Source organism: Triticum dicoccoides, chromosome 7A (genome assembly GCF_002162155.2).
Source record: "Triticum dicoccoides isolate Atlit2015 ecotype Zavitan chromosome 7A, WEW_v2.0, whole genome shotgun sequence".
NCBI lineage: Eukaryota > Viridiplantae > Streptophyta > Magnoliopsida > Poales > Poaceae > Triticum > Triticum dicoccoides.
Genome location: NC_041392.1, coordinates 222,385,110 through 222,394,735, shown reverse-complemented (window position 1 = coordinate 222,394,735; position 9,626 = coordinate 222,385,110). Strand labels below are relative to the sequence as shown.

General features: G+C 50.5%; 1 pseudogene; it reads left to right on the top strand.

Moving 5' to 3' along the window:
- The first annotated feature begins 4,287 nt into the window (after positions 1–4,287).
- LOC119327658 lies at positions 4,288–8,449 on the top strand (annotated as a pseudogene).
- The last annotated feature ends 1,177 nt before the right edge of the window (positions 8,450–9,626 follow it).

Genomic DNA, 9,626 nt, shown 5'->3' with positions numbered 1-9,626 from the left:
AAGCTTTTCCAGCATTGCCCAACCTTGGTTTTACCATTTGCCACCTAGCCTTTTCTTTCCTTTGGGTTCTGCAGACTCAAGGGTCATCTTATTTTACCCCCCCGGGCCAGTGCTCCTCTGAGTGTTGGTCCACCTGTCAGCTACCGGTGGCTACCAGGGGCAACTCTGGGCTGGCCTACCCGTACCTAGGACAATCTGAGTGTGCCCTGAGAAAGAGATATGTGCAGCTCCTATCGGGATTTGTCGGCACATTCGGGCGGTGTTGCTGGTCTTGTTTTAACCTGTCGAAGTGTCTTGAGTTACCGAGATACCGAGTCTGATCGGAACGTCTTGGGAGGAGGTCTAATCCTTCGTTGACCGTGAGAGCTTGTCATGGGCTAAGTTGGGACTCCCCTGCAGGGACTTGAACTTTCGGAAGCCGTGCCTGCGGTTATGGGCAGATGGGAATTTGTTAATGTCCGGTTGTAGATAACTTGAACCTTAATTTAATTAAAATGAATCGACCGAGTGTGTTACCGTGATGGCCTCTTCTCGGCGGAGTCCGGGAAGTGGACACAGTGTTGGAGTAATGTTTGCACAGGTTGTCCTCTAGTTTCTCGCTCGTGCTTTGCCTCCTCTTCTCGCTCTCTTTTGCGAATAAGTTAGCCACCATATTTGCTAGTCGCTTGCTACAGCTCCACTTATATTTATCTTGCCATACCCTATAAGCTTGAATAGTCTTGATCGCGAGGGTGTGAGATTGCTGAGTCCCTATGGCTCACAGATTACTTTTACACCAGATGCAGGGCCTGATGATTCCGCTCCAGGAGTCGCGTGTGAGCTCCAGTGGGAGTTCGACGAAGACTCTCAATGATACTACGTTTCCTTTCCCGATGATCAGTAGTGGTGCCCAGTTGGGGTGATTGGGACCATGTCGCTTGTTGGGTTCTCTTTCATTTTGGCGACGTAGTCGGGCCATGAGTGTTTTGGATGATGTAATGTTATTTATGTACTTGATTGACGTGGCGAGTGTAAGCCAACTATGTTATCTCCCCTTTTATTATTACATTACATGGGATGTTTGTGAAGATTGCCTAACTTGCGACATATGCCTTCAATGCGATTATGTCTCTAAGTCGTGCCTCGACACGTGGGAGCTATAGTCGCATCGAGGGTGTTACACCAACCCTGGTCCACCTCGACAGGGTGCTATGCATGACGGACTGGGAGGAGCGCCATAGCAGCTGCCACCTTCGATGCCTCACCTCGGTGGTCTCCGACCATAGCCCGCTGCTCCTGGATTGTTCTCCGCAACCACCGAGCCACCAACGATTCCACTTCGAGGACTTTTGGGTGAGCTTGGATGGGTTCCAAGACGTCGTCGCGGAAGCCTGGCTTTCCGTGGATGACGCCGACCCATTCCGGCGGCTCGTGCGGCGCCTCCAAGCCACGGCTCGCAAGCTGACCAGCTGGAGCGCGTGCACGGTCGGCAACGTTCGGCACAAGCTGGCCCTTTTCTGTGATCTGCTGCTCCGGTTTGACAAGGCCCAGGAGGACAGGATGCTTTCTGCTCATGAGGAGTGGCTACGCAAGCAAATCAAGCGCTCCTACCTTGGACTAGCGTCTCTCGAGCGCACCATTGCGCGGCAGCGGGCGCGCATCACAACCCTCAAGGACGGAGACGCTAACACCTCCTTCTTTCACCGGCAATGCTCTTATCGCCGCTAGAAGAATCGGGTGCACAGCCTCGACGTTGATGACCACACGCTGACCGACCATGCCGACATGGCCTCCGCCGCCTTTGCGCACTTTGACGAGTTGTTAGGCACCGAGGTCGGCCGTGACTGCACGCTGGACCTCTCGCAGCTGATCACCCCATCTCCGGACCTCCTCGAGCTGGACGCCCCTTTGAAGATGAGGAGATTTGGAATGCCGTGAAGCAGCTGCCAGCGCGCAAGGCACCAGGGCCCGACGGCTTCACGACCGAGTTCCTACGCGCTTGCTGGCTCACGGTCAAGGCTGACTTCGCCGCCGTCTTCCAGCAACTCTACGACATGCGGGGGCGCGGGTTCGCATGTCTGAACCAGGCCCTGCTCTCCCTGCTCCCCAAGCACGCCGACGCGAGCTGCCTGCGGGACTATTGGCCGATCAGCCTCATCCACCTGCTTGCAAAAGTCTTCGCCAAGGTGCTATCGCTCCACCTCGCGCCGAGACTCGACGCCCTCGTCAGCAGCAACCAGAACGCCTTCATCCTCGGGCGCAGCCTCCATGACAACTTTGTCCTGGTGCGCCAATCTGCTCGTCTTCTGCACCAGCTGGGAGCACCGGGCGTAATGCTGAAGCTTGATCTCGCGAGGGCGTTCGACTCGATATCCTGGCCTTTCCTCTTCGAGGTGCTGAAACAATACGGCTTCGGGGACAGATTCCTTGAGTGGCTGGCGATCCTCCTGTCTTCTGCTAGCACCAAGGTGCTGCTCAATGGAAGCCCTGGCCCCCCAATTTGGCACCGCCAAGGCCTGTGCCAAGGGGACCCGATGTCGCCGCAGCTGTTCGTCTTGGCTGTTGACACCCTTGGTCGCCTGTTCAAGCGCGCCACCGAGCTCGGGATCATACGCCGGCTGCACCCCTCCAGGCCGATCCCCCCCCCCCCATCTCGCTTTATGCGGATGATGTGGTCCTCTTCTGTCACCTGCATCCGGACGACATCGAGGCCGTGAAGGCAATCCTGCAGCTTTTTGGCCGGGCATCCGGACTCCGCGTCAACTTCGCCAAGAGCACCGCCACGCTCATCCGCTGCGAAGATGACACTGTACCGCCCGTCGTCGAGAGCCTGGGCTGCCCAATCGTCAAGCTCCCCATTACCTACCTCGGCATCCCGCTCACCATTCGATGCCCCACCACCACGCAGCTGCTACCCCTCGTTGACAGAGTGGCGGGCAGACTGCCCACCTGGAAGGCTTGGCTCATGAACCGAGCAGGTCGGCTTGTGCTGGTGAAATCGGTGCTCAGCGCGATCCCGCTGCACCAGCTGCTTGTGTTGGCGCCCCCAAAGAGGATCCTCCGCATGCTTGAGCGTATCCAGCGTGGGTTCCTTTGGGCCGGGCGCGCCGAGGCCAAGGGAGGCCACTGCCACGTTAACTGGCATCGTGTCTCGCGCCCCAGGAGCCTCGGCCGGCTGGGCGTGCACGATCTGGAGCGCACCGGCATGGCGCTCAGGACCCGTTGGCTCTGGTTCAGCAAAACCGACGGGCGCCGTGCTTGGGCTGGTCTCGACCTCCAGTTCTCTACTGAGGAGCAGACCTTCTTCTTCGCCAGCACCCACACGTCCATTGGGAACGGTGGATCAATGGACGCTCCGTTCGTGAGATTGCACCCTTGCTGCACGCGTGCATCCCCAAACGGCGAAGGAAGAATAGGACGGTCGCTGAGGGCCTGCGGGCCCATCTCTGGGCGCGCGACATCCACGACGTCTTGGGCGTTCACGAGATCGGCCAGTACTTGTTGCTTTGGCGACTCCTCGAGGGTATTGCCCTCTCCGCCGAGCCTGACAAGCTGATTTGGAAGTGGACTGAGGCCGGCACCTACACTGCCAAATCCGCCTACCTCGCATCCTTCCATGGATCAATCGCCTGCAACCATTGGAAGCTCACTTGGAAGAGTTGGGCGCCGCCGAAAGTGAAGTTCTTTCTCTGGCTCGCCAGCCTTGACCGCTGCTGGACGGCTGACCGCCTTGATTGACATGGGCTTCAGCACCACATGGCGTGCCCCTTGTGCAACCAGGCCCCGGAGACGATGCAGCACCTCCTGCTAGCCTGCCCCTTCTCGCGGCAGGTCTGGCACGAGATCCTTTCCTGGATGCGCATGACCTGCCGAGCGCCGGCCAATGACAGCTCCCTACTCGATTGGTGGCTCAACGCTAGGCAAGACACCTCCCAGCTGATGCGCAAGGGGCTTGCATCCGCGATGCTTTTGACATCCTGGATGATTTGGAAACACCGAAACGACTGCATCTTCGACCGCGTGCAACCGTCCGTTCACGCCTTAGTGAGTAGGATCAAGGCCGAAGCCAGGCTTTGGGCCACTGCTGGCGCTGCTGGCCTTAGAGTCGTGCTGCCCACCTCATGGGATGTGCACTAGCATCTACTTTCTTTGTGAAACCGCCTCCTAGGAGGATTGTAATTACAAACTCCCTCTTTTCAATGGAATGAAACGCATGGGTCTCCTGCGTTTTCTTGAAAAAAAATGATCATCATATAATTTATCGAACACATAAACTGACAGCATTAGGTGGTTTTTGTCAGGAACAAAATGGATGAACAGAGAATAGCTTGCATATCTGTCACTTGGAGAGGCAGGCAACTTGACGTTGATGCAGACCCAAGCTGTACGGTGAAGGAATTTGGGCGACTGCTCCAGGATTTGACTATTTTTAAACCAGAGATGTTGAAGTTCATAGTTCCACAATCTGCAAATAAAGGTTCCAAGCTGATCAGTCCATTTTTAGACCCCCATTCAAGCTTAACACTGGAAGAAGCTGCTGTCAGTGAGGTATGATGCGCATGCGTTGCACGTATATTCAACATGCTGTTGGGTAATTGCTAATGCAATGGTGAATAACACAATTTCTATGCACCTTTCTCTCTCTCTTTTCGTGCATCAGGGTAAGCCTATTAGAATATTTTTTTGGAAAAGGAGGATAAACCCCCGGCCTCTGCATCTAGACGACGCATGTGGCCATCTTATTAATTATTCACAGCGACCATACAAAGTAATACATCAGTGAGTCTGAAACCACCATCCAGGCAACACCTGTTGCTACTCATATCCCATTGATGAAGGTGTGCCGAATATCCGGGCCTAATACCAAATGGTCACTCTGTGCATTTAAAAACCGAACCGAAAAACCATACCAAAAATAAACCGAACCAAACCAATTTTATGGTTTTTATGGTTTCTGGTTTCGGTATGGTATGAACTTTTCATACCGATTTGAACTTGGTTTTTATGGTATATACCGGAAAACCGAACGGTTAACCGAATAAACCGAAGTAAAAAATAATTTTATATTTCTTGAGATGAACAACCATACAAGTTGTCATTTTTCTTGTACATGAGTCAAATGCACTACTAAGCTCGTAATTTTTTCTTGTAACATAGTCATTTTTCTATTTTTAAAATGCTAAGGACGTCCATAACCATCAACAGATGAATCAATGCATGCATATATACTTATATATATATAGTCATATACTATTTGTGTAGAATAGTATGTGTTTTGAGTCATAAATTTACTAATTATTATTACGTCATTTCCAAATTCGCGTCAACTTTGGTTTTTATGGCATATACCGAAACCATACCGAAATAATTTGGTATATACCGAAACCGAACCATATTTTAATTTCATACCATATTTACCGAAGTATTAATACCGTACAAACTGAAAAACCGTATAAATCGAACCATGTAAACCGAATAAACCGAACGCACAGGGTGACCAAATGGACATTGCACCAAACTCTAACATCTAAAGTCGGATGCCCCAGCCCAGCCATATACCGGGACTGGGTCCCATACCGGCCTATTAGAATGATGGGTGTCTTTGAAGATGAAATTGAGGAAGTATCAGACAATGGCAAAAGACCAGATCTGCGGATAATTGGATTTGAAGAGGAAGAACAACGGCTGAGTCAATGATCTTCAGGCAGGCCCCGTGTTTCGCTAAAACTTCCACAGGGGCAATACATCTTCTGTGATTTTCGGACACTTCACTTACCCGGGGCTGAGGTTAGTCAATCTTCTGAACCCATTTGTGTTTTTCGGTTCATATGAGACAGATCCATTGGATAACAATCATGATGCCAGTTTGCTCATAAATCTTACTTCTGCTCATGCTATTTTGTACCTTTACATTTTTGGTCTTCCTGCTTGAATAATTCTATGCTCTTTCCATTGGATCATTCGAGCAGTCAGCAGTGTGTATGTCATGGATATTGATTTGCAAAGTATGGAAAAACTAGATTGTGTAATTTAAACAAATATCTATACAGGAGAGCATAGAAGACCCAAAATCATGTTGCCTGCTAATTTGTTTATTTAGTCCAGAATAAATGAACATAATTTTGAAGCCATTTCCATCTCATACCACTAACTTTCTAGAATGATGAAATCCATGTTATACTCCTTGATCATGTCAGGTGTTGCCTAAAAACTCTACTTTCTCCGTCCGTCCGTCCGTCCCAAAATTACACAATCATGGCATGCTAGTAGTAGCAAGTTTCTGTCTGATTTGTATAATCGTGGGTAGGCCAATCATGGCATCTTAAATTAAAATTGTGTGCTTATTTGCCTTTTGGGTGCCAGTTGAATCCACCACCTTCAGAAGCTCTGAAAAGAATGCACATGCTTGCTTGTGACCCCGGCATAATTGCGATCATGAACAAGGTAACAATCTTCAAGTGGCAGGTCTGTTTCTTTGTGTAGTTTCATATTTAGACAGTTAATTTTTTCGGTTTTTTCAGCATAGATGGCAAGTGGGAATCATGACTGAAATGGCACCAGTGGGATATGTAGGTGTTAGTCCAAAATGCATTATAGGCTTCAATAAGGTGAATATAAGTTACTCGCATACAGTACAATTAATATTCATCACGCAGCAATTTTTGTTTTCTGAGGGTATATTGTGTGCTATTCATATAGAACATGGGAGAGGAGATACCCCTTCGCCTACGAACTGATGATTTGAAAGGATTTCGGAAATACGAAAGTATCAAGAAAACTCTGCTCCATGAACTTGTAATTTTTTTGGTTTTATATTCCCATAGAATTTGTATTTCGTATGCGGATTATCTTTTTGCTATCGTTACGGCCTTTTACATTCTTTTTACTTGTCTATTCATTGATTTCAGGCGCATAAGGTGCACTCTGAGCATGATGCCCACTTTTTCGCTCTTAATAAGCAGGTTCTTTATTTTAGCTGCCCCAGTTGCCTTTGTTTGCCAGCTGTTTGCTTTGACTTCACCTGATCCTCAACTTACAGTTATTTTTCTGTTCGGTTGAATGAGGAAGCTGCGTCCTTGGACTGGACCAAATCAAGTGGACATGTGCTGAGTGGCCGCAAAATATTTGATTCCTATGAAGATGAATTTGATTTAGAACCGGAAGATCGTGTTGTCGGTCACAAGCTTGGGGGTGGATCGAGTTCACTGGCAAGTGCCTGTGTGTTGCAAGGAGTAGCTGCTTATCAGCTTCTCTTGAGTGCATCATCAACAGATTTGGGGAGTTCCCACAGTAGTGTTACTAAATCTGTGGAGAAATATAATGTGCAGGGTACACAAGCTGAACCTGATCCGGATGATGCTGGTCAGGATTTTATTCAGGAAAATGTGAAGGCGGAACCAGACCCAGATGATAATGATGCCATGCCTATTGATGTAGGATCAGCAGGTTTTGTGGCATCTACAGAGCAGAATACCAGAGGTTATTCTGAGCCTGTTCCTGATGATGTTGCCAAGAAAAGCTCTGTTGGTTGCCTAGAACCTGATCCTGATGATTCGGCAGATGTTGACATGCTTAACAAGGAGATCAATGGTGAGCATGATAATGAACCTGATCCTGATGATGGTACTAGTGAGTTTGTCCTGGAATCTAGAAACAAGACGGAAGTGGAGATGGAGCTGAGAATTGACTCCACAGTTCTGAAATCTGAACCTGATCCTGATGACTCCTCTAGCTCTATTCAAAACCAGGAGGTGTGCATTGATGGGAAGCGCATGGGAGAACCTGATCTGGATGCTAGTACCTGTGGAGCTGTTCTGAAACCTGGAAATAAGATTCGAGCGGAGATTGGGCAGAGCAGAAAACACTCAGTTTTGGATTCTGAACCTAACCCTGACGATCATGCTGCTAATTTAAAGAGAGATGAACTGCAAAGAATAGAAGAGCCAGTGGCAGCCCTCTGTTCGTGTCTCCAGTAGGCTATTGAAATGCTTCGGTCGCAAGCTACACCTTCAGAGGCATCCTCTGCACTTCAAACACTCTTCAAAATTATCAAGAATGTGATAGAGAACCCAAATGAACCCAAGAAGATTGCGCAAGGTATGCTTGGTTTCTGTATGTTATGCTTTGTCTTCTGATGCACTAAAACAAATTGTTGCTAATTATCATCCTTTTGTCCAAACTTCTAGACCAATCCGCATTTCCAAAGGAGCGTGGCGAATTACAAAGGTACATCTCTTATCTCTGCAAAGTCCCACTAGTCTTAAAATTCTGGTGTACACTATAGGAGTAACTGCCTTCTTCCCTTTCCCTCTCAAAACCAGCTCCGATGGAGGTCCTCGAGTTGATTGGCTTCCGCGAGGATGTGGTCTCGGATGAGATTGGGCGTGCGGAGACCTACCTGGTTCTGAAAAGGAAGGATCTTGTGTTGCTGTGGCTTGCGAAGTCCTCTCTTGAAGTATCCATGGCTTGATCCTGTCGGCTGTATACCTGTATTTCATCCCCTTTGTGCTGCGAAAATGGTTTAGTTTGTTCTTGTGCAATGAGAATGAGAACATGAAACTCTGTGTTGTCTGTCAGCTTCTCAACTGTATACCAAAGATATGTGATTGCAGATACACTCGTAAACATCTTCTCTCGGGCTTGTGCTAGATTGAATTGGTTTTGGAAAAACATTGACCATCACATATGCTGTCTGTGCTCAGTGCTCCCCTTTTGGAGAGACCGTGACGCTTATTCTCTTTTTTTTGTGCGTGGAGAGTGTGACACTTCTTTTTGCCGAAAAAGGGTTTCCCCCGCTTTGTATACAAAGCAACCAACCAAGCCGTACAAGGATAGGTGCTGGGGCGGAAGCAGCACAGTCACGCCCAAAAGAAACGAAAGAGAAAGAGTAAAAGAAACAAATGCCGACAACGGCGGATCAACGAAAACGAAGAAGCCTCGCGAACGTTGCGCCCACCGGGATCTTCCACTAGGCTCCTAGACTCCGAAGCGCCGGCACCTATCAACACCTCCAAGAAGGATCGCGACGATGACGACGCTGCTGCCAAGGGTTTCCTCCGGTACACGACGAGGCGAGAGGAAGGGTAGCCCCCGACGCCCTCCCGGAAGGTCAGTAGGCACCCACAGGCGCCACCGCGTCGGTGTCGGCCAAGCCGACAGGGGTTTCCCCCGATCCCAACCCGCACCTCGGGCGCTCCAGAGCCAGCCACCAAACCAACCACCACCCAGCGCCAACACGGTCAAGAGGCCCCCACGCCGTCTCACCACGACACCGCGAAGTGAGGACAACACGGCGAAGAATCAGAGCTGGGACTAGGGCAGCAGCACCGTCGGCACGCGGGAGGGCCCCACCTCCACCGTCAGCGACGGTAGCCGTCCGGACGCAATAGCAGGAGCACACCAGGCCCGTAGGCCCACAGGCCCGGCCGAGCCCTCGTGGGCCCGTAAAGCTCCCGCCCTCGCGCTGCTGCCGGCACGCCATCGACGCCGCCGCCCACATCCGAGCCGCTCCTCCTCCACACCGAGCCGCAGACAGCAAGGCCACGCCGGCGACGGCCCGCTAGGACCCAGATGGGGCCCTAAGGGCCCAGATCTGGGCCGGGGCCGCGCCGCCGGCCACCAGCACCACCAGGCCACCCCGCCGCCAA